We start from the raw sequence: 12,892 nt of genomic DNA on the forward strand, positions 1-12,892 counted from the left end.
CTGATCAGTTCACGAGGCGCACCACGAAGGAGCACGAAACGATGTAAAAAAATTACCCCATCTTCCCGAGGGGAACCCTGAGTAGGAACCCTGAGTAGTACCGCTTTATATTCACACATGAAGAAGAGGAGACTAGAGGAGGAGAGTAGCGCATGCGCCACGAGAGCAGAAGCGAGAACGCAGGAGAAGCGCAAGCAGGTGGTAGGAGAGAAGTGGAGAGAGTAACGCGCAGCTGTTGGAGAGCGGGAAGGAAGAGAGTTGCACGTGGGTAGTGTGAGTGCGGACGCCGACGCCGCGGGACATACCCCCGAGCAAGAGATGTTCCGCATCTAAAAAACTTTGCAACGCCACGCGGAGTGCCGGCTGGCAACGCGACTGTTTCAGCGTATCGGGTGAGGTGGTCGACGGCGACTATAATCCAGCGGTTGCCAGTAGCCGTCAACAGTAAAGGCCCGTACAAGTCAATACAAACACGATCAAAAGGTCGGGCTGGGCATGACAACGGCAGCAACGCACCTGCCTGTGGGTCCGGCCGTATACCTTTGGTCGCTGGCAGTCGGCACAAGAGCGAACGAACTTGTGGACGAACGTGTACATTCCACGCCAGTAGTAGCGCAGCCGGAGGCGGTGGTATGTCTTCAGCACTCCGGAGTGGGCAAACTGCTCATCTGTATGAAAAGAGTCGCAGATCGTAGAGCGCAAGTTGCGAAGAATGACAAGCAGCCACTTCCGGCCTTCGGAGAGATAGCTACGGCGGTAGAGCAGCTCATCACGAATGGCGAAGTGGCGCGCTTGACAGCGGAGGGCTTGGGGTGCTCATGTCGTCGCCGGGTGTGAAAGGAGAGCCGAAATTGAAGAAATCGACGGGTCTTTGCGCTGCTCAGCTGGCATGTCGCCAAAAGGAAGGGGCTCGCTAACACTGTCTGCAGCGCCGAGAGATCCAGAAGCGAGGGTGACAGGTGAGCGAGAGAGCGCATCGGCGTCGGCATGCTTGCGGTCAGAGCGGTATACCACAGGGATATCGTATTCCTGGAGCCGAAGAGCCCAACGCCCAAGTCGTCCGGATGGATCTTTCAACGAGGACAGCTAAGAAAGTGCATGATGGTCCGTCACAACATCGAATTGGCGGCCGTATAGGACCCCCACCCACACGTAGTTATCTATCACTGGTGGCTCCTCCATACCTCTCAGGTGGGTTTCGGCCAGGGCGTGCACATCAATTTCGTACTTCTCGAGCTAGGTTTGTATCACTGTCCGTTTTTCCTTCTTGCGTTCGCTTACATCTTTATATAGGCAATTTTATTTCCATGGTTTCTTATCTATTTGTTTGCTTTACGTATCCGCTGCCGCGAATGAGTGCCCCCTACTTCCTGCCTTTCCCCATCTCTTCCCCTCAGTCCACCCTGGCGAACGCTTGGGCACCCCTAAAGAAGCTTCTGCCCGGGCTGCCAGTCGCCGCCCTACAGGTTCCTCTAGACGATCGCTCAAATGTATGCCGTCATACGCGAACGCCCCGTTGCGGCCTGCTGCACGGTCCATGTCCCGGTTCAGGTCAACCACTTCAAATTTCACGGTTTGCCTAGATTCCAAAGCTCCCTGTTTGCAGCTACCACGGCCCTTTCTAACTGGATTCCTTGCTTCTGAACCTCCGGTACCGTGCAGACCGCAATCTACACATCTTCCGAGACCGCCCTCATCTCGTTGACCCCCTTCGCAATCTACTTCGCCTACCCTCCCCCGCGTTCCTGCAGCACGTCGTTCACCCCCCCCCCCTTATCACCACCAGGTTGCGATCCTGCATCGCGTCCCAGAGTTGCTCCTTCGCCTGCTCTATCACTGCTCCCACTCTTTGCCCGGGCAGCTTGCTCACCTTTACCCGTTCGCCGTTGCCTACCCTCCCCTTGATCACTTCCCCTACCCTGCTCATGTTCCAGTCACCAACAACGATTTCCCACCGCCCCCCCCCTTTCACGGTCCATCGCTAACGCTTCAGTAGGTGCTTGGACAGCCGGTTTACGCCGGTTAGCCACGTCAGCAAATGACCTGGCTGATTGCCTTCCTCCTCCGTGAGCTGCCGCCGTGCTAGCCCTATTATCCTGGTCCGAACCGGGTCGCCCGCCACCGGTCTTGTGCGCACCGTCCCTATCTCCCGGCGCATCTCCGCCTTCGCCGTCATGCCTCTCTTTGCGCCGACACCCTTCAGGCTTGTCGTGGCCCGCCGCCTGGTCCTGGGCCAGTTGGGACAGCTTCTCGCGCGCTTCGTCCAGATCTGTCACCGTACGGACCAACTGGGCGGCCTTTGCATCCCCCGCTTTCGCTAGTTCGCCGACCCTCGCTTCCCGCTCCGCCTCCAGCATTCCCTCAAGAGCCTCCACCCTGGCGCTCCACTGCTGTTCAAGGCGTTCGAAGCCTTGTTTGGCCCACTCGCATGGCATGCACTTGAAAGGTGCTGTCTTAGCGTCGGCCATGCGCCGAAACTGAGTCTCTTCCAGGTGACACCAGCGCAGGTACTCATCGCACTAAACTTGGTCCTCGTCCCCGTGCCCTTTCTAGTCCGCGGGGTCATCCCTCACCCAGCGCTTATAACTCTCGCTATTTAGATTACGATATTTAGAGCGTGGTTCGGGGCTGCAGGTGGGTCTGCTGAAAAGTTGTACACAGCGGCCCGCGGTTGCGTGTCCCTCTTCCCAGTGTGTTTTGTCACCGCACGCTCTTTAATGGCGATCCATAGCCCAAGCACCGATATTTAGCTATACTAAAACTGGGCTTCCCACCCGGTTCGGGATCACGGTCATCGGCCATCTGGCACTGAGCGCGTACGTGCACCATAGACCACGTATTTATGAGAGAGCCGGTAGAACTAACTTGGTGAGAGAGGCACCGACATCTCCGTCTTCAACAGGCTAGCTCAGTATCGCCAACACTGCTTCACGCCTTTACAGACGACGGAGTCAGCGATCGAAGCCAAATTTTTCTGTGGGTTACGCGTTATAATAAAAAAATTGGCTCCACTCCACGCTGTGAAGGTGGTAGGAAAGCAAAGCTTTAAACGACACCCACAACAATTGCCCATGCGGCGTCACTTGAACTCACCGTGGCTCTAAAAAGAGTGAAACCAGAGATTCTGCCAGCTGATACTTAGAATTCGTGGGGCGGTGTCCCGAACGCAGCAGCAGCGCCGGCCATAGCCGGGCTAGAGCGGCGAACACCACCGCTGTAGCCCGGCCGTGAGCCGAGAGAAAGAAAACGGAGAGGATTGTCTTTATAAGCGTGAGACAGCGAAACCTAGTCATTCTGATAAGCTAGCTTGGGGCTACACCACCGCGCGACACAAGCACACACACGGAAACAAGTCGGCATGCGAGCTTAGTGATTCCCATTTATACCGATTTAAACTAGTTAGTTTAGTAAGTTTGAGAATTGCGAGAAAGTTGAGGAACTTTTATAGTTGCTATTGATCAGAACCAGATGCTTCTTTCGCCTTTTGTAATATTTGTTTCAACACATTAACCGAATTGGTATTCACCAATTTAGAAAACGGTGTCCCATTCGTCGTAAGCAGTGTGCAAAAGGTAGCGTTTCTCTAGCGGCCAGATGTCTATGGGGTCTCTATATACATTTTGTTTTCTTGCCCTGCAAACCAATCCTTAACGTATGTTTGCCGTATGACCACTTAATTACGTCGGGTACAAGTTAAATTAATCAAGCCACGCGAAAGCACCGCGGAATGGACCGAAGCTGCACCAAAACAGGTCCAAAACAACCCTCGCTGAAGCAGACGACAAAGCCGTCCTCCAATGCGCCCGCCGATAAGAAGAGGCACTTGTGCGCGGGGAAGGCTGGGTAACCATTCGCCGCGCCATCTCTAGTGTGCTGCGTGAGTGAAACCCTCCACCCCACCCCTGCTCGCCGCCGGCCGCCGCTTCCGCAACGTTGGGAGTTTGTTGTCCCGCACGCCACGAAAGAACCATTGGTTGGTAGAGCTAGAAAGCTTTCCTTTAAAAACAGGACTAGGAAAAAGGGGGCAGGGCGGGCACAGTCCTGTCCTGCCCTCGTCGTCTTGTTCTGCTTTTTTTAGGCCCACTTTTTCTACTTCAGAGATGCAGCACCAACTAGCCCAACAACATGCTGCACCACCGAACCAACGACGCTTTTTTCGTAACAAATGGTTTATTTACACGTAAATATAAAAGGTGCGTAGATGGTTACAGGGTGCTCAGTAGTAGCTAGGACAGCAGACGTGATCGCTTGCAATTTTTTGTAGTAAGATGAAAACGATCTTACAACGGGGAAAGTTAACATCATTCAAGGAAGCGTAGACATTGATTGTTCTGTGGTACCCAAACTGACTCGTTTGGTAATTTGAAAAGTCATAACAAAACAAAATCAGGGAGAATTCTGCAACAACCACGAAGGCTATATATGGCTTGACAAAATAATTCCATGGGCCTTATAAGCCGGTGCCTATCTCGCATATATACAACCGATAAGAGAAAATGATGAAAAAGAGCAGTGATGCGCTGACACCTTAAGCTCTCATCATTTTGCATGCGCCTAGACGTTTGCATGTCTGCGCCTCTCCTCGTTCCCAAGTTTTCCTCGACTGCAACACGGGAATATATTTCGGGGATAAAATCCAACCGTTCTTCCGAAAATCATAGCGAGTCACCTGGTCGGGCTTCAAGTTTGAATGTGGGGCAGCGGAACATGCCGTTGTTCATGACTGTGTCCTCGCCATAGGCTCCCACTCCCTCTGCAAAGGTAGGGTAGATGCCGTAGAATGCACCGGGCACCCAGAACCCGCATGGCGGTATTTTCTGCGGAAAGTAGAGTGGGGGATTGGCGTACTCGGAACACCAGGCTCTGACACGGAACTGCGAGGAGCGCTCACCCGAGGCAGCTACGCACTTAGGGAATGCAAGGCTGAACCACCGACGCTTACGTTCCGAAGTCCACGAGGCGAACACATATCGGCACCTTCAAGAAAATATTAGCAGTGGCTTAGCTCGGCTATGCCAGGATATACGTAGCGTGAGCTAGGGTTCAGCTGGTTATTATTAGCTTTCCTGGTTGTCTAGGATTAGCTTGATTATTAGAGACCGGAACTTTAGGCCCAAAAAAGTACGGTTTTAGGCGCCTCTAATAGGCACTAAAAAGTGTCATTTAGGCATTTAGAGGCACGAAATATTGTCGTTTAGGCACATATAGGTCTAATTCGTATTTACTTGAGCAGCATATTGTGCTACAAATTTCTGACTTGCAGTAATAGCTGCAAGTTGGTTCGGTTGATGGGGCGATGTCTAGGTGACGGTAGCTTGTGCACGGTTTGCGTTTCTGGGATTATTTGGCACGGCTCGCGGATTTATTTATTTATTTATTTATTTGTTTATTTATTTATTTATTTATTTATTTATTTTTATTTATTTATTTGTTTATTTTTATTTATTTATTTATTTATTTATTTATTTATTTATTTATTTATTTATTTATTTATTTATTTATTTATTTATTTATTTATTTATTTATTTATTTATTTATTTATTTATTTATTTATTTATTTATTTATTTATTTATTTATTTATTTATTTATTTATTTATTTATTTATTTATTTATTTATTTATTTATTTATTTATTGCAAACGGGGTGCGACAAGCACTTCATTGCGGACCTCTGAAGCGAAAACAGTCCGTGCACATCCCCGACTCGAAAAACAAAAAAAAAGCATATATAACACAAAAAAGGCATTTTTAGGGGCTGAAAAGCCCATATAGGCCTACATAGTAAAAAAAGGCGCTAATTAGGCCGTATAATTAAAATAGGCATTATAGGCACAATAAAGTATTGCGTAAAATGCTACCCTTCCCTTAGTTCGTGCTTATATGTTAAATAGGCTTGATACGTACTCAAGGAAAAAATAAGCATTTTGCCTAAAGTTCCGGCCTCTATTGATTATCATGCTCACTGCTGCTTCAATGACACACACACGGTATACGCATTGTGTGACACATGTATATCTATCAAGCGGCTCGTCACCAATCGCCCCAGAGCTAAACTGGTTCCACAGGCGCACGCCGGTGTTGATGCGACGCACGAGCCATCGGTTCCACACCCGGCCACCCCTCGCATGATCAAGTTGACCGGGCCGCCACGTGCGGAACGGAGGTCGGCGAAGACGCTGGGCGCGTGGGGTGTGTGAGAGACTCCGAGCAGCGAGCAACCATCTGTGCGCCATGTGACGTCACTGCTCCTCGCACATGCGCAGCAAGGCTGTCCAGGAGCCACGCGAAACTGCTCAACCTCGGCCAGCGTAGCTCACGCTGCAAAAAGCTGGAATTTAGGTCTCCCGCCGCACCTCTAGTTTTGCTTGCTTTCCCGCCGTTTCTGCCTGAATTTCAGCCAAGCCAGCCAGCCATCCTGAGCATCGAGTTTCATACGAAGGTATACCAGAGCAGGGGTCGACAACCTTTTGAGGCAGAGGGCCGAGTTGCATGAAGACGACGCGACGGGGCAGGACCGCAAACGAAAGAAAGGGGGGGGGGGGGGGGGGGCGTCTTTGCAGAGAAAGAGCGAAAATTCAACGAATTGACAACAATGGAAAAAATGTAATTATGTACAAAACCGGGACAAATTATGGAAGTGAAGACGTTAGCTGTCTAAGTGTGAAGATGGGTACAATACCAACTGGAAACGATGTTTCTTTGTTTCTGTCTCATTTAGGCGAAAAAAACTATGTCGGCCTTTAGATAGGAAGTGACAATGGGTTTCAACAATAAGATGGGGTTCTGGTGTCGTGCTGGGCCGGGGCCGCATAATACTGCCCGGCGGGCAGCAGGTTGCCGACCCCTTTACTAGTGAGAATTGTGTCCCTAGTGTCTGTGCAGTGGTACTCCGATGAACATCACCAATGGGCAAAGCAGGTGCCCGGGAAGGCTGTGATCACCTAATTTTCACAAGCATACGACGCAGTAATGCCTTATAGGCTCTAAGTGACAGCAATGGATATCACCCGTTTTTCCGGATGTCACGCGGGACGAGAAATATATATTCAGTTACTCATGCAACGTAATTTGAGAACGTCACGTGGCCAACAGCCAAAATTCAATGACCCGGGAAAAATACAGACGCCTATCACTACTTTGTATGAAACTTAAAGGTGCCATGAACACAAAATACACGTTTGGTTCATTCGAAAGATTGCCTCTTTAGAATCACACTGACACCACTTTTAACACACACTTCGCTCAAATAAGCTATATAATTAGGAAAAAAGGGAATGGCCGTGCGACCCACTAGCTCATTTCCCGCAAAAGAACCTATGATGTCATACCAGACAGCTCTGCGATTGGTGGAGGCCGTCGAAAGCAAACGCGAATTAGGAAGAGCTTATAAGCTCGCCGAACAAGCTATTTGCGCTTAACCTTAGGGTACATTCTTTTTATAGCAGTAAGTATGGGGGGATAAACAGTGGAAGTTAGGAAAGCACACGTAAACATAGAAGTACCGTTGAGTACTGTTATTGGTACTGCGCGCACTATGCTTGTTTTAGCTGCACAGCAGTGCGCCGCTTTTGGGTTTTCTTACACGCATACACGCACTGGCCGATTGGCGTAAGCGACGTTGTCTTACGTGACCCTGTTTGTCGAGGATATTCCATGTTTTACGAAACGATTACCTTCTACAGTAACAATAACAAGCCAGGTACAAATACGGGCAAAAAACAAAGCGACGGAAGACAACGGGCCGTGCATGTGTACGGTAGCGCCATGTGGGAAGATTGACGACAAGCAGCGCTGCAGCCGAATCACGCAGTGCAAGTTCGTTTGTGTACGCGCGCCTATGACTTCATTGCTGACGTCCCGAACGCACGATTTGGCGGGAGAATAAAAATTTTAAGCTAAATTGAATAATTTCTCAGCGAATACGGCATCATTTACTGGCGGACAAGCGCTAGGAGCTCTATAAAACACGAAATCTTTCGATTAAAAGAAAATTGTATTTTGTCCTCATCGCCCCTTTAAGGAACAGAATAAGATGGTGCTGCCACGGGAAGCAAGCGTGTGCTACACACGAACGTAATTGTTTTTTATTTTGAGTTGTTTGAAATGTTTTGGGGTCTCACGCGCCGAAGGGATACCTTGGCTATGATGACACGCGCCATAGTGGAGGGTTACGGATCCCTTTTGACCACCTAGGGATCTTTAACATGCGCCGAATTCCCTACTAACGGGTGTTTCCGTTTTCCGAATCCACCGGAAAAGCGGCTGCCTTTGCCGGGATCGAACTTCCGCCCTTGAGCTCAGCATGCTTATCCCCAGTGAGCCACAGCGGGGGCGTATGTGGCGCGCCGGATCGGTCGGCTACAAATAACTTCGACCCAGTGAGGATCTTTAACGTGTGTCCAAATCGCCACGCATAAGAGTTTTGGTTTGTCGCCTCTATGAGAAAAACAGCCGGCGCGAACGCATTAGCCACTGATCCATCGTGGCGAGTGCATGAATTGACGCAGCAGAATTCTGACAGGATACGTCTATTTCTTGTTGTAACAACAACTCTCCGATATTGAATGGTCGTTGTCCTTACCGCCCTCGCGTAACGTCGACAAGCGGGGTGTTGACAACAGGCCAAGTGTAAAACCATCGTAATATTCCCAACTCCGACATCGATGCGTTGACAGTCAGCAGCCAAAGCAACAATAATCATTGTGGCCGTCCTCCATCTATGTAGGACACGCGCCATGAAGCTCAACATAAACCAGTTACCACCGTAGTTGTCTCCGTCGTCTTCGGCAACCTCTAGGCAGTAAGACATTGTCCACAACTTCGACTGAATTCCTCTTACGGTCTGTGGGTACCATCCCCATCCCCATCACCCCTCCCCCCCTTAACCCCTCTCCTCGGACCCCCGACCCCCGACCCCTAGGCTGATACGCACTGCGGTCCTGGTATTTTTTTCTTCCCTTTTTGACAGCCGGCGGGATACAAAGCCTCGTAACAGAGCTGTGTGGGCTCAAGGAGATAATGCATGGCTGGAACAAAACAGACTCAGGAATATTAACATCCTGCGCCAGTTCCGCCGGGCATATTACTACTGCCTTGCTCTATTCAGATGTTCTTGAAGTGGACGCAACTTATAACTTGAAATCATCTGAGCGGCCTTCCACTGAGCCTCCGAAGAGCTCCAGGCCTGATTTCTAAGTCACTGCGTCAAGTGCCCTTCATTCCAGTTGCACATGCGCGCAGGCTGCTTTGTTTATTTTTAATGCATCCACGGTTAAACAGAGCATTGTACCACCAACAGATACTCCTTCTGAGATGGCAGGACAAGGCACGCGATTTGTATTCTCCAATCCATTGGAATATACACCAGCCCCTCTGTGTTCGTAAAAAAAAAGAATGCACAAGCTAGGAAAAAGACAAAAAAAATCCCCCCACCTCCCCGAAGGGGATCGTGCGGAAATGCGAATGCATTGGGTGCACCTATGAGTGCGGTGCGAGTAATTATTATTAATGGCGTACTTAATGAAGAATCGCTATCAAGGCGCCAGGCGCGCGCTCCACTGCATTATATAGATTCCGAGCGCAGCGAGCGGAGAGAGGGTACGCGGAGAGGAGAGAGAGCCCGCCGAGCTCCGCGATGCGAGCGCCCTCACAAGCCCGAGCGCGCTCCTCCTCTCCACTTACTCTCCGCTCCTCCGCCCGAGCTCCGCGATGCGAGCGCCCTCACACGCCCGAGCGCGCTCCTCCTCTCCCCTTGCCCTCCGCTACTCCCGCCCGAGCTACCACCTGCTCCGGTTGCTAGGCGCGCCACAGCTGTTGCTAGGAGCGAGGAGGAGCGCGGAGAGATAACACCTGCGGGCGCACGCCGACGGAGCACGACAACCCCCGACTAAGAAATGCATTCGCATTTAAAAGCAGAGGAGGAGAAAGAGGAACTTGCACGCGCTTTGAACGACGAGAAAGTAGAGAAGAAGAAGAAGAAGGCGAGCTTGCTCGCGGCATCTCGTGTTCTCTCGCGCAAGGTACACCTGCGGGCGCACGCCGACGGAGCACGACAACCCCCGACTAAGAAATGCATTCGCATTTAAAAAAGCTGCGTCGGCCGGGAATCGAACACAGGCCGGCCCACCCGCATGGGAGGCGAGTATTCAACCACTGAACCACCGATGCCAACGATGAAACGGGGTCCACGAGGCCGTTCAGACGGTATACGGACAAAGTTCGAATGTGGGTCACCGTCGGGCTTGGCGTGCTTCGTTCCCTCTAAATGTTCGCACTCTGCAATAACTATATTTATTTGAAGCCTATATTACCTGGAAGTCACTAGATAAGAGTTCATTACGTGCCGATCCTCGCGGATACTACTGTCGCTACCAAGCGAGGACACATGATAACATTTGGCTTAAAACGTAGTTTCCCAACTTCTACAATATATATTACGCCACTTAAATTATGAAATCTGTTTTCGCGCAATAGTAATACTCAGCATGGCTTTATACAAACGAATTCCGGGTTATTTACATATTTTAACGCAAGCGATACTGCGCGAATATAGGTTAAGCTTATTTTCACATCTCCTACAGTATCTCTTAGAGCCATAAAGCTTTATATTCATTTCTCATCTAGGGGTTACTCGGAGGGATGCGCAATAAAATTTCAGACATTTGATAATTTTATTTCTGACGCGGTAAATGAAGCACATCTGGCTCGTACGTGTTCTCGCAGTTCCCACAATATCTGTTAGGTCCTTCAAGTTATGTAATTTATGTTTTGACCAATAAATTACTCGAGAAAATGTAAAACAAGTGTTTCAGGATACTCAAAAAAAATACTTTAAGGTGCCCATGAAGACAAAATACGAGCCTGATTCCAAAAATGAGATTGCTGTGCCTAGCACAATTACACCAATTTTAACGGAAATTTTGAATACATAATCCAGATATAAAAAAAAACACATTAACAGTGGCGACCCATAAGCCACTTCCTCGCCGCGACTCTATATCATCAAGTATTGGTGGGGTTAGCGGCCGTCAACGAAATTCACTGTTTGTAGTGGTGTCGCTAGCTACGTTTTATCGTCCAACTTTACTGCTAACATGTACTGAACACTGTGATAACACTGATTTTAGTATTTCTCTTTAATTTCACTGCGTGTGTACGAAATTTCGGCGCACGATAAAGATCCCCAGGTGGTCAAAATTAATTCGGAGCCCTCCACTACGGCGTGCCTCATCGCCTGCGTTGCGTCGGCGCGTTAAACCCTAGAATAAATCAATAAAATTAATTTCACTGCCTAGGTCGCATAGCCCTAAACTGAAGTTCAATGTCATTTATCTTTTTCTTCGTTAGAAAACGTTGTTCGTACTGGAATTGAGTTGACCGAGTTACCAACAGATTATTTTGTTTCGTCGAATGAGTTGCTTAAATGTGTTGTTAGAACCCCACAGTATCTGTTAGGCCTGTAAAATAACCAAAAAGACTGTTGAAGTTAAGAATTAGTTATGAAAATGTTCAAAAACATTCAATACCCGTCTAAAGCTGTAGACCTGCTCCGCAGTGCAGTCAGTGCGCAGGTGTTTTCGAATGTCAAAATAATAATAATCAATCAATCAATCAATCAATCAATCAATCAATCAATCAATCAATCATGTATATTTATTGTGCCCAGGAACAGCCGTGAGGCCTTAGTGCTGGTACACAGATGGATACAGGTACAAAAAAAGGAAAACAAAAATTGAAAGGAAAGAACACTTTGACAGCGTTTAAAATAAAAGAGTAGAAAAAAAATAACTTTTAGAATGTATATTACAAAGTATACCGTACAAATCACGACAAAAACGTAGGTAGCGTATACACTACATGCAATGAACACAAACAAAAACTGACAGGATATAACAGAGTTGGTAATTACATCGTACTGATGAAACAGAACATCTGCACACTACAGATATCGTGTAACCTTATAACAGCAATCCATAAAATGGAAAACAACAAAAGAGTCATATAAACAGCATACTCTCTATACAGTAAGGGAAGCAGGTAAAAAGAAGTTACTATAACTAGAACAAGATCCATTCAGTATGACTCAGCAAAGAAATATTCCATATAGTTCCATGTAAGAGAATAAGAGGGAGCATATTAGCGAATGAGAATTCTGGAAGTGTCTGAACTGAACTGATTGAGGGAGCTGTTAAAAATATCTACGTCTGCAGAGTAGAAGTTACACGTGCTCTGCAGCCTGAACAGCGGGCAATGTCGGTTACAGGAGCTGAGAGTACGAAAAGGATGACATTTTCTCGTGATTTTAAGAGGCACTGTTAGTTGGAGCTCAGAAAGAAGTTCCGCGCTGCTAATTTGTCCATGTATGAGCTTAAAAAGAAATAAGAGGTCAGCTGTATCGCGCCTAGCCTTTAGCTCAGGCAGCACTTGCAAGTACCGTGGTCCAGAGTCAAGACGGTGATACTCGTGAGGGAAGCGATGTCTAAGTATGGACAGCAGCTTATTCTGCACTTTATCAATGGCCCTGCTGTTAGATTTGCATGTACCATTCCAGACAACCGAGGCATATTCCAGCACGGGACGACAGACAGTGGAGTACAGTTTCAGGAAGGACTTTGCACTACGGAATTCCTTAGACATCCGGCAGACCATGCCCAAGCGGCGGAGAGCTCGCTGTTTGATGAATCGAACGCGCAATGTAAAAGTCAGCTGGTTATCAAAGAGCACGCCAAGATCAGTTGTCGAGATTCGAGGCAAAGTAACATCGTGAACTGAGTAGTGATAACGCAGGCAGTCTGTTTTACGCGTGTATGACAACACTTTGGTTTTCGCGGCGTTCACTATCAGTTCGTTCTCTTTACACCAGAGTGTAAATGCATCCACGTCTCTTTGCAAA

At 48.5% G+C, this 12,892-nt stretch overlaps 1 non-coding gene across 1 annotated transcript; it reads right to left on the reverse strand.

Moving 5' to 3' along the window:
- Positions 1 to 10,091: 10,091 nt before the first annotated feature.
- Positions 10,092 to 10,167, reverse strand: Trnag-ccc (transfer RNA glycine (anticodon CCC)). The gene has a single exon. It is a non-coding gene; the product is annotated as a tRNA-Gly (tRNA).
- Positions 10,168 to 12,892: the final 2,725 nt, after the last annotated feature.

Source organism: Haemaphysalis longicornis, unplaced genomic scaffold (genome assembly GCF_048455015.1).
Source record: "Haemaphysalis longicornis isolate Haplotype H1 unplaced genomic scaffold, Haemaphysalis longicornis Haplotype H1 scaffold_1, whole genome shotgun sequence".
In the NCBI taxonomy this organism is placed as follows: domain Eukaryota; kingdom Metazoa; phylum Arthropoda; class Arachnida; order Ixodida; family Ixodidae; genus Haemaphysalis; species Haemaphysalis longicornis.